At 42.4% G+C, this 19,534-nt stretch overlaps 1 protein-coding gene across 1 annotated transcript in view; it reads left to right on the top strand.

The window, feature by feature from the left end:
- The window catches only part of LOC126248134 (mediator of RNA polymerase II transcription subunit 16), a 343,327-nt gene that overhangs the window by 224,054 nt on the left and 99,739 nt on the right, over window positions 1-19,534 (top strand). The gene's annotated exons all lie outside the window — the stretch shown is intronic.

Below are 19,534 nucleotides of genomic sequence, written 5' to 3' on the forward strand. Positions count from 1 at the left end.
AAATAACTGCATTGTCCCTAAGGCAGAGTTGGAAAAATTTGCATTTAGTGCATAGTTGTACACTTGGCAGCACAAAAATTGTCTTCCAGGAATTGCAGCCAGAATTAAAGTCTGGAGTTAAAGTAACATGTCATATTTTTCTATTCAGCTAGGGAACGTGCAGGTGAGGAAATATTAATTAAAAAATTACAGGAAACTTATCTTGTCGGTACACTAGATCTGTTTCAGGAATGCACAAAATTGTGTCTGCAAGTAGAATATGCTGGTATTATCCATAGATATAGTGCACATTAACTGAATAGATATAGTTCATAAATGGTCACTTAGCTGAATAAACAACGTGCAAGCTTTGCATGTAAAGTGTCTCTCATTTGGAATCTGCATGGATTTTATTCTCCTTCCCACACATGACACACTATCCATCTGGTTCAACAATTTGGTGTCTATGGAGCCCTCTTGTATTCTACGAAACACATTTTAATGACATGCATATAATTTCACACAGAAGATGAGACGGAATTTCCACTTCTGGTGGAGAATGACCACCTGGCAATCGAAACCTTATATTTACTGCCTCCATTTGACATAATTCATGAGAATTATTCACACAGTTTCACTGATATTAAATGGTGATAGACTGATAGTTTGGCACAGTGAGTTAAGTCTGCAAATGCAAAATTTGTTCTATAACAGCCAGTGACAGTACATGGAGCAAGTTCAGACAAGTGCACTACGTCACTTTCAGTTAAGTCACATTATTCATGCACCATGCCTCATTGTCAACAGGCTATTCATGACCACATCGTTTCTCTCATGAAGGAAGGGAATCGGACATCATCGGAGTCTGGGGCATGGTATGGTGTTTCTCAGCACACTACAAAACACTGGATAAAATGTTATCAAGATGCTAGAGAATCCAGTAGGCATGTGGGAACTGGACTTTGGCGTGTAACAACACCTGTCTAAGCTAATGAACTTATCGACACTTACAGCAAAATCCTGTTTTAGACACGATTTGGTGCCAACTTATGGAGGCCAGACTAAATAGAAAATGTGCAGCCATCAAGGAGAGGCTCTGTGATAATCATTGACACTACTAATTAGCATTTGTCAAGGACAGTGTCAGCTGTTAATGGTGGAAAGTGGTATTTTCTGATGAACCGGTATTGTTATAAGTGAATGATGGTCCAATACTAATTATAAGGCCAGAATGTGCATGTTTTGACTACATGAATCATCTGTCATGTGTCTGTGGCAGTTTGGGACTGGATGTGTTCCTGTGGACCTGGAATGCTTACAGGATAGATGATCCACTTGATGGTGCCCATTATACCCATATTATGAGTAACATTATGCTCACATAATGTGAATATATCAAGAGGGAGTAATCTGTTTCTAGTGTGACCATTCTCCTAACATGTGGGCAGAGACGAAATGGGCTGTGCTTGAAAATTGCATGATCCTGTGCCCCAAGAACCCTTGATGACCTTTGGATGTCACCTTAGCTGCCTGAGAGGTGGTGGCGGGAAATGAGAGATTTATTGCCCTCCTAATAGATTCTCTTGCTTGCAGACTGCAGAAAATTATTAAAATTAAAGGCCTTTGTAAGTGGTAAACAAGCCACATGATGTGCCTATTTGAGGGCCGAAAATACCTTAATAAGGACCGTGAACTGTTCATTCATTTAATTTCATGATATCTGCAGATGACACAAATTAATGGAGTAACACAAAAAATCGTACAAACCAAACCTTGTTGTCAGGCAACTGCCTACTAGATCATTGACTAGCCACTGAGCTACAAATGCATTGTACCCTAGCTTACGACATTTAGATACATCTTATCGCTCTTGACTCTACACCAAAAAATGAAGTGCCATTAATAGGTCTGCAGTGTTAAGAATGACATAGCACACTTTTCTGGCATGTTTTTAGAGTGTATGTTCTAATGCTAAGTGTCAAAAGATTTTAATCCTCCTCCTACACTCTCAATAATTAAAAGCGTTATTTACATTTAGAGTTAGATCTATAGAACCTGTAATGTGATAGGCCCCTGCATAACATGGCAGGTAATTCAAATTTCAGCCACGGCCATTATTTGTGCTGTCAAGTGTACATGTATGACCATCAGTGTTAAAAATATATAAAGACAGGAATGTTAAGGTTACTTAAATGAATTACACACCCTGTTCTTTGACAGGTTTCTGGCTAACAGCACAGTAAGCAGGAGATAGGTAGATAGATAGATAGAGAGAGAGGGGGGGGGGGAGGGGGCGGGGAGGGGATAATTAACTATGTTCAGTTAATAAATCTTTGAATTCCTGTAGAAAAACTTACTGTCAATTTTGTCTGAACATTGAGAATATAGTGTGATGCTGTGTGTGTTGATGTAAATTTATATTTACTCAAAAAGGTCAAATTTAATGCCTCTGTATGATGGAGTACCTGAAGGTTCATTTGCATAACTGCTGTGTGTGGCAAGATGTATGGCAAAACTAGATTTGCTTAGCTTGTTGAAACTGAGTACATCCATATGTTCTTTGAACCTCATTGTGAAGCTTCTGCCAGACTATATATAGAAATTTTAACATGAATTAGAAATATGTTAGGACACACCAGATTTTTTTTTGCATTCTTGAATAGCAGTTTTGATACTGTTAATTTGTTTTGTATTTTATTGATGTTGAACAGATTTACTCTTATGTCTTAATAAGGTTGGCAAATTGTTATAAGTTCTTCCCTAGGAAATGGAGGTTTACATAATTTGTCAGTTTTTTTGTTGTACTTAGTTAGACTGGTTTGATTATATTTGCTGCACTCATCTGTCTATTATGGCCAGCATATATCCATTACTGCAGGCAACTGATTTTATAATACTCCTTTCCGTATGTCTTTTGGAAATGGTTAGAATGTTAAGATGATGATTAATCATTGATATGAAGAATGTAGGTGGCAAGATGAGTTACGAATCAGTAGTTGTTGACTTCTTGGAAATTTGAGAATTATACTTCTGATTTTTGCTTGAGATTTTTAACTGAAGATATTTTATAGCTTTGGCTGGATTGAAAGTGTCTTTCATGCAATGGAGAAAACACTGGACTTGCATTTAGTAGTACAGGGGTCAGATAGCTCTCCAGTCATCCGTATATGTAGGTTTTCTATGGTTGCCCTAACTCATTTGAGGCAAAATGCCTGAGTGGATCCTTCAAAAAGGATATGACCGGTCTCCTTCATCATCCTTCCCCAGTCCCAGCTTGTGCTTAGTCTGTAATGATCTCTTCATCGGTGGCGTGTTATATCCTAATCTTGTCTGATCACTACAGGAACAGAGTACAGACTTATGGGCTTCAAGCTTACAGTTACACACAAGAACCACACCTAAGCTATGTCTTTGATTATGTTTGATATAGTAGGATAGATATTTGTGAGATGTCTTATCCTGACAGTGGGACAGTGGTTTGCAGTGCTGTTACTATGTTACTCTTTGATCAAGTTTCACACATTATGTCATTGAACTCACCTTCAAAAGCACTTTCCCATGCCACAGAAAAACTGTATATAATTCTATAAAAACAAATTTGGTGTCTTAATTTCATTTTACATTCGTACATGACAAAATTTGACACATTGGACTCTATAACACAATGAAAACAACATCTTGAAAATATGGTGCATGGCAGAGGGAACCACATACCACTACTAAGATTTCCTTTCCTGTTCCACTCGCCTGAAATGCTGTTTCTCTAAATTTTCTCAATAGTGCTCCCCAGATTTCTGGATACAGAGCAGCCAGAGACAGTGATATTGTGTGCCTATCAGGTGTGCCTGTGTGTGTGAATGTGTGTACGTACTTTTTTTTTTTTTTCCTCTCTCTCTGAAGGAAGCTTTGGCTGAAATGTCACGTGGAACAATCTTGTTGTTGAGCCCGTCTGCAACTCAACATGCCATCTTTTAAGTCAGTAACAATCTATCCTTTTCATAATATTGTTAATGCTGTATTCGAACATTATAGGATTGTTTTTGCTACTCATCTGCATTTACTAACATTTTTCTACATTTAGAGCAAGCTGCCATTCATCACAAAGACTTGAAATTTTGTCATCTTGTATCCTCATACAGTCAAACAATGATGACACCTTCCAATACACCACAGTGTCACCAGCAAACACCTCTAAATTGCTGCTCACCTTGTCCATTAGATCTCTTATGTATACAAAGACCAAGAGCAGTCCTATCTCTCTTCCTTGGGGCACTCCTTACAATACCCTTGTCTTTGATGAACACTTGCTGTTGAGAGTATCGTACTGGGTTCTGTTACTTAAAAAGTCTTTGCACCATTCACATATCTGGGAACCTAATCCTGTGTTTGGCGTTTGTCAACAGACTGCAGTTTATCACCATTTCGAACATTTCACAGAAATCAAGGAATATGGACTCTGCCTGTTGCCCTTGACCAATGATTTGCATGATATCATGTGAGAAAAGGGCAAGCTGAGTTTCACATGAGCAATGCTTTTTAAATCCGTGCTAATTTATAGACAAGGTTGTGTGTCTCAACAAAATTTATCGTATTCACACTCAGAATATCTTGAAGAATTCTGCAGCAAACCACTATTAAGAATTTTGTTCTCTAATTATTCTGGTCCATTCTTTTACCTTTCGTATTTACTAGTGTCACATGTGCTTTTTTTTGTGACTTTGCGCTGGATGCAAGATTCACAATAAATGCACACTAAGTAAGGGGCTCATGGTGCAGAGAAACCAAAATGATATTCCTTCTTGATCCAGTAATTTCTTTTTCAACTTTTTCAGCTGCTCCTCTACACCAGTGTAATGGTACTTGAATTACGTAACCATTACGGCACCTCACCTCAACCTCTCTATACCAGCAATATTCTACTGTGTTTCTCTAAAGTAGTTAACATATTTCTGAGACAACATTCAGATTTGATTTCATTAATGTAGAGGTACTTTGATACATCGATATGTTTATATTGCAATGATATTATTCTTATGTGAATTCTTTCTTTTTGTCACTATGATCTTTGACATACTTGTAACTCTGATTTTTGGGCGCGTAAGCGGTTATTAGAGAGTCAAGTCTTGGTCATCATGTTGAAAAGACGCAAATTGTAGTCAGTTCATGAAATGTGAACTTTAACAGTGTGGAAGATATTTTTAAGTATGTTTTATATTGTGAAGTGATGTTTTGTGAGTTACGTGATATTGCAACAAAAGTAATAAAAAAGAAGTGTAACTTAAATTCGGAGTGCTGATTACTTTTTTACATCACCATTGTGCTAACTTGCAAAAGTTTAATCTTTAAGAATGGTTTATGAAACACATTTATAAAACTTTTGAATATCACAGAATAACACCTAGGCCTCTTTGCATCCGAGCTTGGAATCATCACTACCTAGATTTTCGACGATTGAGCCATGAGTTCACAACGAGACCAGTGTGGGAAACATGGAAAGATGAGTGCCTAGTTTATCCATTATTTCATGAAATGAATATAACAGAGGGAAACATTCCACGTGGAAAAAATATATCTAAAAAGAAAGATGATGAGACTTACCAAACAAAAGCGCTGGCAGGTCGATAGACACACAAACAAACACAAATATACACACAAAATTCAAGCTTTCGCAACAAACTGTTGCCTCATCAGGAAAGAGGGAAGGAGAGGGAAAGACGAAAGGATGTGGGTTTTAAGGGAGAGGGTAAGGAGTCATTCCAATCCCGGGAGCGGAAAGACTTACCTTAGGGGGAAAAAGGACAGGTATACACTCGCACACACACACATATCCATCCACACATACAGACACAAGCAGACATATTTAAAGACAAAGAGTTTGGGCAGAGATGTCAGTCGAGGTGGAAGAGTAGAGGCAAAGAAGTTGTTGAGAGACAGGTGAGGTATGAGTGGCGGCAACTTGAAATTAGCGGAGATTGAGGCCTGGCGGATAACGAGAAGAGAGGATATACTGAAGGGCAAGTTCCCATCTCCGGAGTTCGGATAGGTTGGTGTTGGTGGGAAGTATCCAGATAACCCGGACGGTGTAACACTGTGCCAAGATGTGCTGGCTGTGCACCAAGGCATGTTTAGCCACAGGGTGATCCTCATTACCAACAAACACTGTCTGCCTGTGTCCATTCATGCGAATGGACAGTTTGTTGCTGGTCATTCCCACATAGAATGCATCACAGTGTAGGCAGGTCAGTTGGTAAATCACGTGGGTGCTTTCACACGTGGCTCTGCCTTTGATCGTGTACACCTTCCGGGTTACAGGACTGGAGTAGGTGGTGGTGGGGGGGGTGCATGGGACAGGTTTTGCACCGGGGGCGGTTACAAGGATAGGAGCCAGAGGGTAGGGAAGGTGGTTTGGGGATTTCATAGGGATGAACTAACAGGTTACGAAGGTTAGGTGGACGGCGGAAAGACACTCTTGGCGGAGTGGGGAGGATTTCATGAAGGATGGATCTCATTTCAGGGCAGGATTTGAGGAAGTCGTATCCCTGCTGGAGAGCCACATTCAGAGTCTGGTCCAGTCCCGGAAAGTATCCTGTCACAAGTGGAGCACTTTTGTGGTTCTTCTGTGGGGGATTCTGGGTTTGAGGGGATGAGGAAGTGGCTCTGGTTATTTGCTTCTGTACCAGGCCGGGAGGGTAGTTGCGGGATGAGAAAGCTGTTGTCAGGTTGTTGGTGTAATGTTTCAGGGATTCCGGACTGGAGCAGATTCGTTTGCCACGAAGACCTAGGCTGTAGGGAAGGGACCGTTTGATGTGGAATGGGTGGCAGCTGTCATAATGGAGGTACTGTTGCTTGTTGGTGGGTTTGATGTGGACGGACGTGTGAAGTTGGCCATTGGACAGGTGGAGGTCAACGTCAAGGAAAGTGGCATGGGATTTGGAGTAGGACCAGGTGAATCTGATGGAACCAAAGGAGTTGAGGTTGGAGAGGAAATTCTGGAGTTCTTCTTCACTGTGAGTCCAGATCATGAAGATGTCATCAATAAATCTGTACCAAACTTTGGGTTGGCAGACCTGGGTAACCAAGAAGGCTTCCTCTAAGCGACCCATGAATAGGTTGGCATACGAGGGGGCCATCCTGGTACCCATGGCTGTTCCCTTTAATTGTTGGTATGTCTGGCCTTCAAAAGTGAAGAAGTTGTGGGTCAGGATGAAGCTGGTTAAGGTAATGAGGAAAGAGGTTTTAGGTAGGGTGGCAGGTGATCGGCGTGAAAGGAAATGCTCCATCGCAGCGAGGCCCTGGACGTGCGGAATATTTGTGTATAAGGAAGTGGCATCAATGGTTACAAGGATGGTTTCCGGGGGTAACAGATTGGGTAAGGATTCCAGGCGTTCAAGGAAGTGGTTGGTGTCTTTGATGAAGGATGGGAGACTGCATGTAATGGGTTGGAGGTGTTGATCTACGTAGGCAGAGATACGTTCTGTGGGGGCTTGGTAACCAGCTACAATGGGGCGGCCGGGATGATTGGGTTTGTGGATTTTAGGAAGAAGGTAGAAGGTTGGGGTGCGGGGTGTCGGTGGGGTCAGGAGGTTGATGGAGTCAGGTGAAAGGTTTTGCAGGGGGCCTAAGGTTCTGAGGATTCCTTGAAGCTCCGCCTGGACATCGGGAATGGGGTTACCTTGGCAAACTTTGTATGTGGTGTTGTCTGAAAGCTGACGCAGTCCCTCAGCCACATACTCCCGACGATTAAGTACCACGGTCGTGGAACCCTTGTCCGCCGGAAGAATGACGATGGATCGGTCAGCCTTCAGATCACGGATAGCCTGGGCTTCAGCAGTGGTGATGTTGGGTGTAGGATTAAGGTTTTTTAAGAAGGATTGAGATGCAAGGCTGGAAGTCAGAAATTCCTGGAAGGTTTGGAGAGGGTGATTTTGAGGAAGAGGAGGTGGGTCCCGCTGTGACGGAGGACGGAACTGTTCCAGGCAGGGTTCAATTTGGATGGTGTCTTGGGGAGTTGGATCATTAGGAGTAGGATTAGGATCATTTTTCTTCGTGGCAAAGTGATATTTCCAGCAGAGAGTACGGGTGTAGGACAGTAAATCTTTGACGAGGGCTGTTTGGTTGAATCTGGGAGTGGGGCTGAAGGTGAGGCCTTTGGATAGGACAGAGGTTTCGGATTGGGAGAGAGGCTTGGAGGAAAGGTTAACTACTGAATTAGGGTGTTGTGGTTCCAGATTGTGTTGAAAGGAATTTTGAGGTTTTGGAGGGAGTGGAGCTGGAAGTGGGAGATTGAGTAGATGGGAGAGACTGGGTTTGTGTGCAATGAGAGGTGGTTGAGGTTTGCTGGAAAGGTTGTGAAGGGTGAGTGAGTTGCCTTTCCGGAGGTGGGAAACCAGGAGATTGGATAGTTTTTTGAGGTGGAGGGTGGCATGCTGTTCTAATTTACGGTTGGCCTGTAGGAGGATGCTCTGGACAGCCGGTGTGGATGTGGGAGAGGAAAGATTAAGGACTTTTATTAAGGATAGGAGTTGACGGGTGTGTTCATTGGCTGAGTTGATGTGTAGGTGAAGGATTAGGTGGGTGAGGGCAATGGATTGTTCAGTTTGGAACTGGTATAGGGACTGATGGAAGGAAGGGTTGCAGCCAGAGATGGGAACTTTAAGTGTGAGGCCTTTGGGGGTAATGCCAAATGTCAGACAAGCCTGAGAAAATAGAATATGGGAGCGTAATCTGGCTAGGGCGAAGGCATGTCTGCGGAGGGAATGTAAATAAAACTTAATGGGGTCGTTGTGGGGGTGTTGTGCGGGTGACATGGTACTAGAAGGTCGAAAGTGTAACGTGAGGCTGAAATGAAAATGAATGTAAAAATATGTGGGGAGAGATAAAGGTGAAGTAGAAAGCAAATGGAGATCTGGTGTGAAAAGAGGCGAAAAGGGGTTGGTTGGAGCTGGGTTATGTTGATCCTGTGGTGAAATAGTGTAGGTAGAAAACGATGTGAATAAAGGTTAGGTGGTTGTGTTGCCGCCAAAACACGTTAAAGGGTGGAGAAATTCGGGAAAATTTCGAAAAAACTACGTGAGGATGTATTAAAAGTAGTGGTATGGTGGTGGCAGATTATGGAAATGAGGCTAACAATTGTCTGGTGGAGAAATAATAACGTTAAAACCTGTGGGAAGCGGCTAAAAATGATCGGTGACGTGAAAAAACGGAAATCGAAATAAAGCAAAAGTTATTAAAACTAGCCGAAAAAGGTTGTTTAATAGCTGAAAGGAACTGTTTGTGAACTGGAAACGGTGGATTTTATAGCAGTAGCGGAAGGAAAAATTTTTGTTATGGTTTGGAAGTGGGTTACGTATTATTACGTATTGTTGAGTATATATCGGCGGGATAAAATTGTATAGTGGATTACGGTAAAAAGGAGAAGGTGAATACAAAGGGAAACTACTGGCAAAAACAGAAGGAGGAAATAAGACGACAGAAAAGACTTCGAAATGTAACAGTGACAATAACAAACGTCATTGTTGGGTTCAAATTAATGATATGAATATAACAGAGGGAAACATTCCACGTGGAAAAAATATATCTAAAAAGAAAGATGATGAGACTTACCAAACAAAAGCGCTGGCAGGTCGATAGACACACAAACAAACACAAATATACACACAAAATTCAAGCTTTCGCAACAAACTGTTGCCTCATCAGGAAAGAGGGAAGGAGAGGGAAAGACGAAAGGATGTGGGTTTTAAGGGAGAGGGTAAGGAGTCATTCCAATCCCGGGAGCGGAAAGACTTACCTTAGGGGGAAAAAAGGACAGGTATACACTCGCACACACACACATATCCATCCACACATACAGACACAAGCAGACATATTTAAAGACAAAGAGTTTGGGCAGAGATGTCAGTCGAGGTGGAAGAGTAGAGGCAAAGAAGTTGTTGAGAGACAGGTGAGGTATGAGTGGCGGCAACTTGAAATTAGCGGAGATTGAGGCCTGGCGGATAACGAGAAGAGAGGATATACTGAAGGGCAAGTTCCCATCTCCGGAGTTCGGATAGGTTGGTGTTGGTGGGAAGTATCCAGATAACCCGGACGGTGTAACACTGTGCCAAGATGTGCTGGCTGTGCACCAAGGCATGTTTAGCCACAGGGTGATCCTCATTACCAACAAACACTGTCTGCCTGTGTCCATTCATGCGAATGGACAGTTTGTTGCTGGTCATTCCCACATAGAATGCATCACAGTGTAGGCAGGTCAGTTGGTAAATCACGTGGGTGCTTTCACACGTGGCTCTGCCTTTGATCGTGAACCTGTGTTCTAATGGCACCTGCCACATAATATAACTTTGTTGTTGCCTGAAAATGCAATATTTAGCAGCATGAGCAACACTACAATCATAATAAATTTTTGACCTTAGTTGTGGTAGGGTTGTTGGACCAGGGATGCCTATTTCTATATTCTCCATGTAGGAAGCTGTGCAGTAGACAGATGATGATACATTTGTTTTTTCTTTGTATATCCATAGTTGAAATGGAGGACAGTGGGACGTCAGCTGGTATAAATTTATATTAATGAAGAAATTCCTCCAGCTGCATTTAAGTTGTTGATTTTATTTTGGCAACTAGTTTCAATGTTGTAACAACGTCATCTTCAGACCCATACACTTGTTGATGTCAACTGCATGCGGCTGGTACTAGAAGTCAGTGGTGAGATATGGACGTCCGTATCTCACCACTGACTTCTAGTATCAGCAGCAGCACACAGTTGATGTCAACAAGTGTATGGGCCTGAAGATGACATTGTTACAACGTTTAAACTAATTGCCAAAATAAAATCGACACCTTAAATGCAGCTGGAGGAATTTCTTCATTTTTAATATAAAAGTACATTTGTTTGATCCTCCTGTGTGGATGATTTCTTAAACATGAAATTAAAACTTCAGCTTTCCTTTTTCTGTCTTCTGTTGCCACCCCAGGCAGGTCAGCGAGTGACTAGATATGAGCCGTCTGCCTGTTCAGCAATATTACTTATGACCCGAATTTGGTGAGACCTTTGGCCAAGGCATGATGATGGAAGTTGGTGCATGCTTCACATGTTTATCTTGTTGCAGACTCATGAATTTCTACTAACTTTTGCATGTTGACATTTGCACATTCTTCTTTAACCAAGAGTGCAACAATCTCTGTTCCCTCAATGTTTTACAGATTTGATTATTAGGCCATGGAGTGTCTTTTTCATCCTTAACCCACTTACTAAGCACATACGTCTCCAGAGTGCGATTTACAATCAGTCTAAACTGTGCCCATAATTCCTCTATTGGAACTAAATAATATCCATTCTTTGTCTAAGTGGGATGTGAACAACTGCTTATCTGCTTTTTCTAGCATAAATACTTTCTTAGCTGCTCGATGGATTTATTAACTTTAGTAACCATTGTCACTATGATGCTGCCTGTCCTTATCACCTCCAGTGAGTCTGTAGATATCGCAGCCTATAATCAATAGATTAAAGTCACCTCCAACTAATACTGAATGATCTGGGTATTTTGGCACAACTGAGTGTAGACTTCCCTTGAATTATTATACAACTGTTTCAACAGGATCAGGTAGCCATTAAAAGCATCCGATAATTAACTTATGTTCACCTCTTGCTACTCATGTCCAGATAATTTCACAGACAGTCTCAGTTTTGACCTCGATATAAAATTTTTTTTTGTTGACATCAATTTTATATTTTTTTATTTAAACAAGGAAGATCTCACAATGACATAGGATTTGTCAACGTAATACAAGGCCAATCAATAGGCCAAAGTATAACGCACTGCATACATAACATGCTTTTAGAGGATAAGACGGGTAGCCTACGGGGATAGGACAAGTGGTCAACCATGGCCTTGACTGAGGAACCACCCGGACATTCGCCTTAGTGATCTAGGAAAACCATGGAAAACCCAAATCAGGATGACTGGGTAGGGTAGCTCTATCCACTAAATATGAGGTCAGCGTCATAACAGTACCTCACTTGGAAATTCTCTATTGTATAATGGTCCTTTATACAAATTGTTCCAAGTAACTTGCAATATACACTACTGGCCATTAAAATTGCTACACTACGAAGATGATGTGCTACAGACGCGAAATTAACCGACAGGAAGAAGATGCTGTGATATGCAAATGATTAGCTTTTCAGAGCATTCACACAAGGTTGGTGCTGGTGGCAACACCTACAACGTGCTGACATAAGGAAAGTTTCCAACCGATTTCTCATACACAAACAGCAGTTGACCGGCATTGCCTGGTGAAACGTTGTTGTGATGCCTCGTGTAAGGAGGAGAAATGCATACCATCACGTTTCCGACTTTGATAAAGGTCGGATTGTACCCTATCGCAATTGCGGTTTATCGTGTCGCGACATTGCTGCTCACGTTGTTCGAGATCCAATGACTGTTAGCAGAATATGGAATCGGTGGGTTCAGGAGGGTAATATGGAACGCTGTGCTGGATCCCAACGGCCTCGTATCACTAACAGTCGAGATGACAGGCATCTTATCTTCATGGCTGTAATGGATCGTGCAGCCACGTCTCGATCCCTGAGTCAACAGATGGGGACGTTTGCAAGACAACAACCATCTGCATGAACAGTTCGACGACGTTTGCAGCAGCATGGACTATCAGCTCGGAGACCATGGCTGCCGTTACCCTTGAGGCTGCATCACGGACAGGAGCGCCTGCGATGGTGTACTCAACGACGAACCTGGGTGCACGAATGGCAAAACGTCATTTTTTCGGATGAATCCAGGTTCTGTTTACAGCATCATGATGGTCGCATCCGTGTTTCACGACATCGCGGTGAACGCACATTAGAAGCGTGTATTAGTCATCTCCATCCTGGTGTGTCATCCGGCGTGATGATATGGGGTGCCATTGGTTACACGTCTCGGTCACCTCTTGTTCGCATTGACGGCACTTTGAACAGTGGACGTTACATTTCAGATGTGTTACGACCCGTGGGTCTACCCTTCATTCGATCCCTGCGAAATCCTACATTTCAGCAGGATAATGCACGACCGCATGTTGCAGATCCTGTACAGGCCTTTCTGGATACAGAAAATGTTTGACTGCTGTCGTGGCCAGTACATTCTCCAGATCTCTCACCGATTGAAAACGTCTGGTCAATGGTGCCCGAGCAACTGGTTCGTCATAATATGTCAGTCACTACTCTTGATGAACTGTGGTATCGTGATGAAGCTGCATGGGCAGCTGTACCTGTGTACGCCATCCAAGCTCTGTTTGGCTCAATGCCCAGGCGTATCAAGGGTGTTATTACGGCCAGAGGTGGTTGTTCTGGGTACTGATTTCTTAGGATCTATGCACCCAAATTGCGTGAAAATGTAATCACGTCAGTTGTAGTATAATATATTTGTCCAATGAATACCCGTTTATCATCTGCATTTCTTCTTGGTGTAGCAATTTGAATGGCCAGTAGTGTAAAACAAGTTTCCTTCTTCACTGCCCTCATACTGAGGAGAGCCACTAATGATCCTGGACTGCTGTCGGTCACTTGCAATGTAAAACTTAATTCCGCTCTTCACTGCTGCTTACACTAAGACACCCCTGATGACTCTGGATGGAGAAGACACTGTTGTGCCCCTTTACTCAATTCTGGACTTCATATTCAACTATGTACTACTGTCCACCTGAAGAACTAAGGCAACAGACATTACTGTCTTGCATTGTACACCTTGATACATGATCCTTGCCGGCCGGAGTGGCCGAGCGGTTAAAGGCGCTACAGTCTGGAACCGCACGACCGCTACGGTCGCAGGTTCGAATCCTGCCTCGGGCATGGATGTGTGTGATGTCCTTAGGTTAGTTAGGTTTAAGTAGTTCTAAGTTCTAGGGGACTTATGACCACAGCAGTTGAGTCCCATAGTGCTCAGAGCCATTTGAACCATTTGAACCATGATCCTTGTGAAAGCAGTTAGTGGGAGTCATGTATTAAATGTGACAAGGTGCTATAGTTACCCCTTTCCATTACTATCCACCACTCTGAGTCCTCTAAATAATCTTTAATTGCATAATATTTATCAGTTGGAAGAGCGTTTTAGCTGCTGTTTTAAACAAATTTGTTTTAGTAACACGATTCTTAAATTTCTCCCAGTATACTTCATGACGAAAGAGTTCACGGGTGAACAGCTGGGTGTTAGTGTCCAACAGACACATTTCAGCGTGCGACCACATTAACATCATCAGGTGCGCTGATGAACTGACCACCAACGTGCTGGTGCCGAGGTTTTATCTTCTTCCCCGCTCCAGGTGTTCCCAACACGGTCCGTGCCCAGGTGCAGAACGTCCAGCATCCGTTACATTCGTGGTCCACACCCAGGGCCACGTGCCGGTGGTGTCGTCTTAGTATCTCTGCCTGTTCTTGAAGTCAGTCCGTGATGGGATGTCTTCTTTCTCCTTAACGATGTAACTGCTATCTTGATTGATCCTTTAATGACACAGTCCCAGTATATTTGGATGTCCGTGTCAGAACCTCGGTCTGGTCATAATTCATTCTGTGTAATCCCAAGAGGCAGTATTCAGCAACTGCTGACTTGTTAAGCTGCTGAAGTCTGGTGTGTTGTTGATGTTCTTGGCAACAATTTGCGATAGTATGCACCGTTTCACCTGTGTATGTCATGCCACATTCACAGGGGATCTGGTAGACTCTGGATTTCCATAGTCCTAGATCATCCTTGACATTACCTGGCAGTGCCTGTGTCTTAATTGGTGGGTGGAAGACTGTTTTCACTTGATGTTTTTGAAGAATTCAACCTATCTTTCCCGATAAAGTGCCACAGACAGGAATAAATGCTATGCCCCCATCCTGCTGATGTTCCTCTACTGTTTCCTCCAGTTGTACAGTTTGTGTGGGATGTAGAGCTCTTCAAATTTGTGTCTCTGTATAGCCATTTTTCTGGAAAACTGACCTCAGATGATAAGTTCTTGGTTGAGGGTCTCATTGTCAGACAGGGTACAGGCCCTGTCAACCAATGTTTTAAGGACGCTGTTCCTTTGGGCTGGATGGTGGCAGTTGTTTGCATGTAAGTAAAGGTCAGTGTATGTCTTCTTGTGGTACACCATGTGGACCAATGTGCCGTCTGCTCTTCTTTTAACCAGGACATCTGGAAAGGGGAGCACTCCATCTGCTTTTTTTCCATGGTAAACTTGATGCTTTGATGTATGGAATTGAGATGTATGAGGAAACCATTCAGCTTGTCTCTTCCATGTGACCATATGACAAAGATGTTGCCAACATAGCGGAAGAAACAGGTAGGTTTCCACTGTGCTGAATCCAGGTATTCCTCCTCGAAATGTTCCTTGAACAAGTTGGCGTTGACTGGTGAAAGTGGACGGCCCTTGGCTGCACCTTCCGTCTGCTCATAGTATCCACCATCTAAGAGAAAGTATGTCGACATTGGGACATGCCCAAAAAGGTTTGTCATCTCTGTGTCAAATTTCTGAGCAGTAAGTTCCAAGGATTCCTGCAAAGACACCCTTGTGAAGATAGAGACAACATTGAAACTCACAAGAATGTCTGAATCACGAAGTTTGAAGTTGTTGTGAAGCCCAACAAAATCCACTGAGTTGCAAATATGATGTGGACAATTTCTGACATAAGGGTTAAGCATATCCTTTAGGTATTTTGCAAGTGAGTATGTCAGAGCACCAATGTTGTTGACAATCGGGCGTAAAGGCACTCACTCTTCGTGCACCTTTGGGAGTCCATAAAGCCTCGCTGGAACACATGCTCTCTGTCATAGCTTCTTCACTTTGTCTGGTAAGCTGGATTATTTGAAAAGAGCCAAGGTTTTCCTCTCCACTCTCTTGGTAGGATCAGTGTTGAACTTCCGATATGCGCTGTCTTCTAGCAAGCCTCGCATTTTCTCAATGTAATCCTGATGAGATACGATCACAGTTGTGTTGCCATTTTCGGTTGGTAAGACCATGATATCTGGATCTTCTCATAGCTCCTGTATGTCTGCCCTCTCCCTGCTAGAGATGTTCAGTTTCACAGGTTTAGCTCACATGAGAGCATGACAGTTTTCGGGATGTACTTCTTCAGCTGATTCAGGTGGAACTCATGCAACTGCCTGTTCCACTACACTGATAATATCAATGATAGGTGTGTAGTTAGGAGTTGGTGCAAATTTGAATCCTCTCTTAAGAGCTGAGAGTGCGCCCTCATCCAGTTGCCTGGTCGAGAGATTGATGATAGTCTTGCAGTGAGCCTCAGAAGGTTGTCATTCTGATAAACACTCGAATTTTGATGTCTGGTGTCCAGTGGCCTTTCTTTGTGCAGAGTCTGCTGTGGCCCATGTGACACCATCAATCCATTCCCACATCTAGGAATTGACCTGGTTGGCCAGCTATAGATGTAGTTTGAGAAGTTCTCTGTCGAGTCTAGGCACCAGCGAGTAAAACGTATTCTTTCACGGACCATGGCTAGGCGGATGCGTTTCTTGAGTCTTCTGGCTGCCACTGAATCAATGTGATGGGTCACCTTGGCGAAGTTCGACATCACACGCTCTTCATGGCATCTCATAAGGAATGCGAATGCACTCAGTAAACAGTGGTCTCTCCTGTGGTGCAGCTTGTCAAGTCTTTTCATGCTGCGATACATCTCCTCCCTGTAAAGGCATGTGATGTGATTCTTCAATTTCTCTGAGCATATTTCATGATGAAAGAGTTCATGGGTCAACAGCTGAGTGTTAGTGTCTGACGAGCACAATATTTCGGCAATCGACCATGTTGCCATCACCAGGCCTGACAAACTGACCACTGAGGTGCAGCCCTTGTTGTTTTGCTTGGCACGATCACAGCACAGGCCTACATTGGTGTTTTAAGCACCTATAGAACACCTTTGGCATGTCTTGGAATGCCGACTTCATTCCAGGCCTCACCAGCTGACATCGATACCCCTCCTCAGTGCAGCACTCTGTGAAGAATGGGCTGCCATTCCCCAAGAAACCTTCCAGCACCTGAATGAATGTATGCCTGCGAGAGTGGAAGCTGTCATCAAGGCTAAGGATGGACCAACACCATATTGAATTCGAGCATTACCGAGGGAGGGTGCCATGAACTTGTAAGTCATTTCCAGCCAGGTATCTGGATATTTTTGATCACATAGTGAGTTAGTGCAGTATTGAGTTATACTTCCCCCGATGTGCCTCACAGATTGGCATGGTAAGGATGCCCAATTTTTTAAATAGCTCTTTACAGTGAGCCCAACTACTGCTTCCATTTAATATTCCTTTGGCCCTTTCCTGCGCTTTAAGAATGGTGTCGGTGTTTTGTGCCTTCAGTCTTCCAGACAAGATTCCTCTAGCTAAGAATTTAGTGAATGTATGCATGGTACATCACCATGAGACATTGGCTGTTACAAACTGATGCTAACACCCTTGCATTTTTTTTTTGCCAGTATCTTTGTATGTTCACTCCATGTTAGCTGACAAAGTCAGTGTTCATCCATAAAAACTTTGTATTTGCTACACATCATTGATGGTTAAAGTGAAGGAGTTGCTTCCTCTTCATGCTGAAACACATACTGTTCTTTTCCCATTATTACATACTGCCCAGTTGTAAACATCTTTGAGGGTTTCATTTGCTTTCTCTAATTGGAGTTCTTGTGTTTTATCAGTGACTATGATGTTGCTATCATTGGCAAAGAGAACTTTCTCTCAATGTGTTTCGATGTGTGGAAAGTCATTGATATATGTTAAGAACAGAACTGGACCCAATGCACTACTCGAAGAGACACCTGTGTCTATGTATTTTTTGCCTAACAATTGTTTTACTAAAATTTTATTATCAGCAGACTTTTGAACAATCTCATCCTTTTGCTCCCTGTTTTCCAAGTAAGAGTGAAACCACTCATTCACTGTTCCTCTCTTATCTAGTGCTTCTAGCTGGCACAGTAGGATTTTATTGTGTCAAAATCATTGACCAGTCTAAGAAAATGCATGTAATACAATCATCCATAGCAAGAGCTTCAAGTACCACTTTTGTGAACTCTACAGTGGCCAATATTGTACTTCTTCCTCTTCTGAAACCAGACTGCCCATTTTTAAAGAGATATGTACACGTGTAACTTAAGTCTCTCTTTCATTACTTTAGTTATTTTTGAGAAGTAAGGCAACAGTGAAACTGGTCTGCAGTTTTCAGTGCCTTTTGCATTACCTTTCTTGGGTAAGGGCAACACTCATGCATCTTTAGAGACTCCAGGAAAACACATAAACTGAAGGATTCATGTATTATGTTTGTTAATGCTATCTATGCATGCCTTTGGAACCGAGACAAGAACATCATAAGTGCCTGCTGACTTATTTTGTAATTGTTGTACTGTCTTCCTAACTTCAGGCTCTGTTGTGGGAAACAACATAATTTTGCTTGCTGTGTGAGCTATTGTGGGTACTAAATGTGTTTTAGGAAGATTTTACTGCAGCTTCCCCACAGTACCATAGAAATAATCAATTACAAAATTTGCTAATTCTGAGGACTTTCTTTTATTTTATCCCCATCTTTGATTTCTGAGTTGTTATATTTACCTTTTCCAGTTTCTTGTTTTATAACATCCCACACCACTTTGCTTTTATTTTCTGCATTATATACAGGGCAACAATTATTGAAATATATGAAAAAAAGTAAATTAGTTACAAATTATAGCATGCACACACTTCATTCAGTATGTAAACATCACTACAGATATTCGGATTTAGGTTATGATGTGTTCAATATGCCGCCATCATTGGCGATCATGTGGCACAGACGAATAGTGAAATTCTGCATGACCCTCTGAAGTATCAGAACATCAATGCTGTCGATGACATCCTGGATGGCTGTTTTCAGCTCAGCAATGGTTTTGAGGTTATTGCTGTACACCTAGTCTTTAATATGGCCCCACAGAAAGGAGTCACTTGTGTTCAGGTCCAGAGAATATGGCGGCCAATCGAGGCCCATGCCTGTGTCCACTGGGTACCCCAGAGCCAGAATGTGGCCCCAAACTGCTCCACCAGGACATCAAACACTATACTGCTTTGATGGGGTTGGATGAACCACATCTTGTCAAAATCAGGGTCACTCTGGATAATAGAGATGAAACCATCTTCTAAAACCTTCACGTGCCATTTGGTAATCGCCGTGCCATCAAGCAATATTGCAAAGATTATTCCGTGACTGGTCATTGCATTCCACACAGTCACCCGTTAAGAGTGAAGAGACTTCTTGAGTGCGAATTGTGGACTTTCAGTCCATGAAATGTGCCAAATTTGCTTATTGATGAATCCATCCAAATGAAAGTGCGCTTTGGTGCCATACCAAACCACATGTGCATACTAATTCCCATTGTGCCCTGCCGCCAACCGTGCAGTTTGAACATTCTAACACAAACCGTTCAGAAGTTATGATGATTTTATGTCATGTAGTTCAGCAACTGTCACCCTGTATTAGTTTGTTGTTGAATGAATTTTTGGCCGCAAGCAGTACCCCACCCCTCTATATTTTGTTATACCTGTGATAA

This window comes from Schistocerca nitens, chromosome 3 (assembly GCF_023898315.1).
Source record: "Schistocerca nitens isolate TAMUIC-IGC-003100 chromosome 3, iqSchNite1.1, whole genome shotgun sequence".
In the NCBI taxonomy this organism is placed as follows: domain Eukaryota; kingdom Metazoa; phylum Arthropoda; class Insecta; order Orthoptera; family Acrididae; genus Schistocerca; species Schistocerca nitens.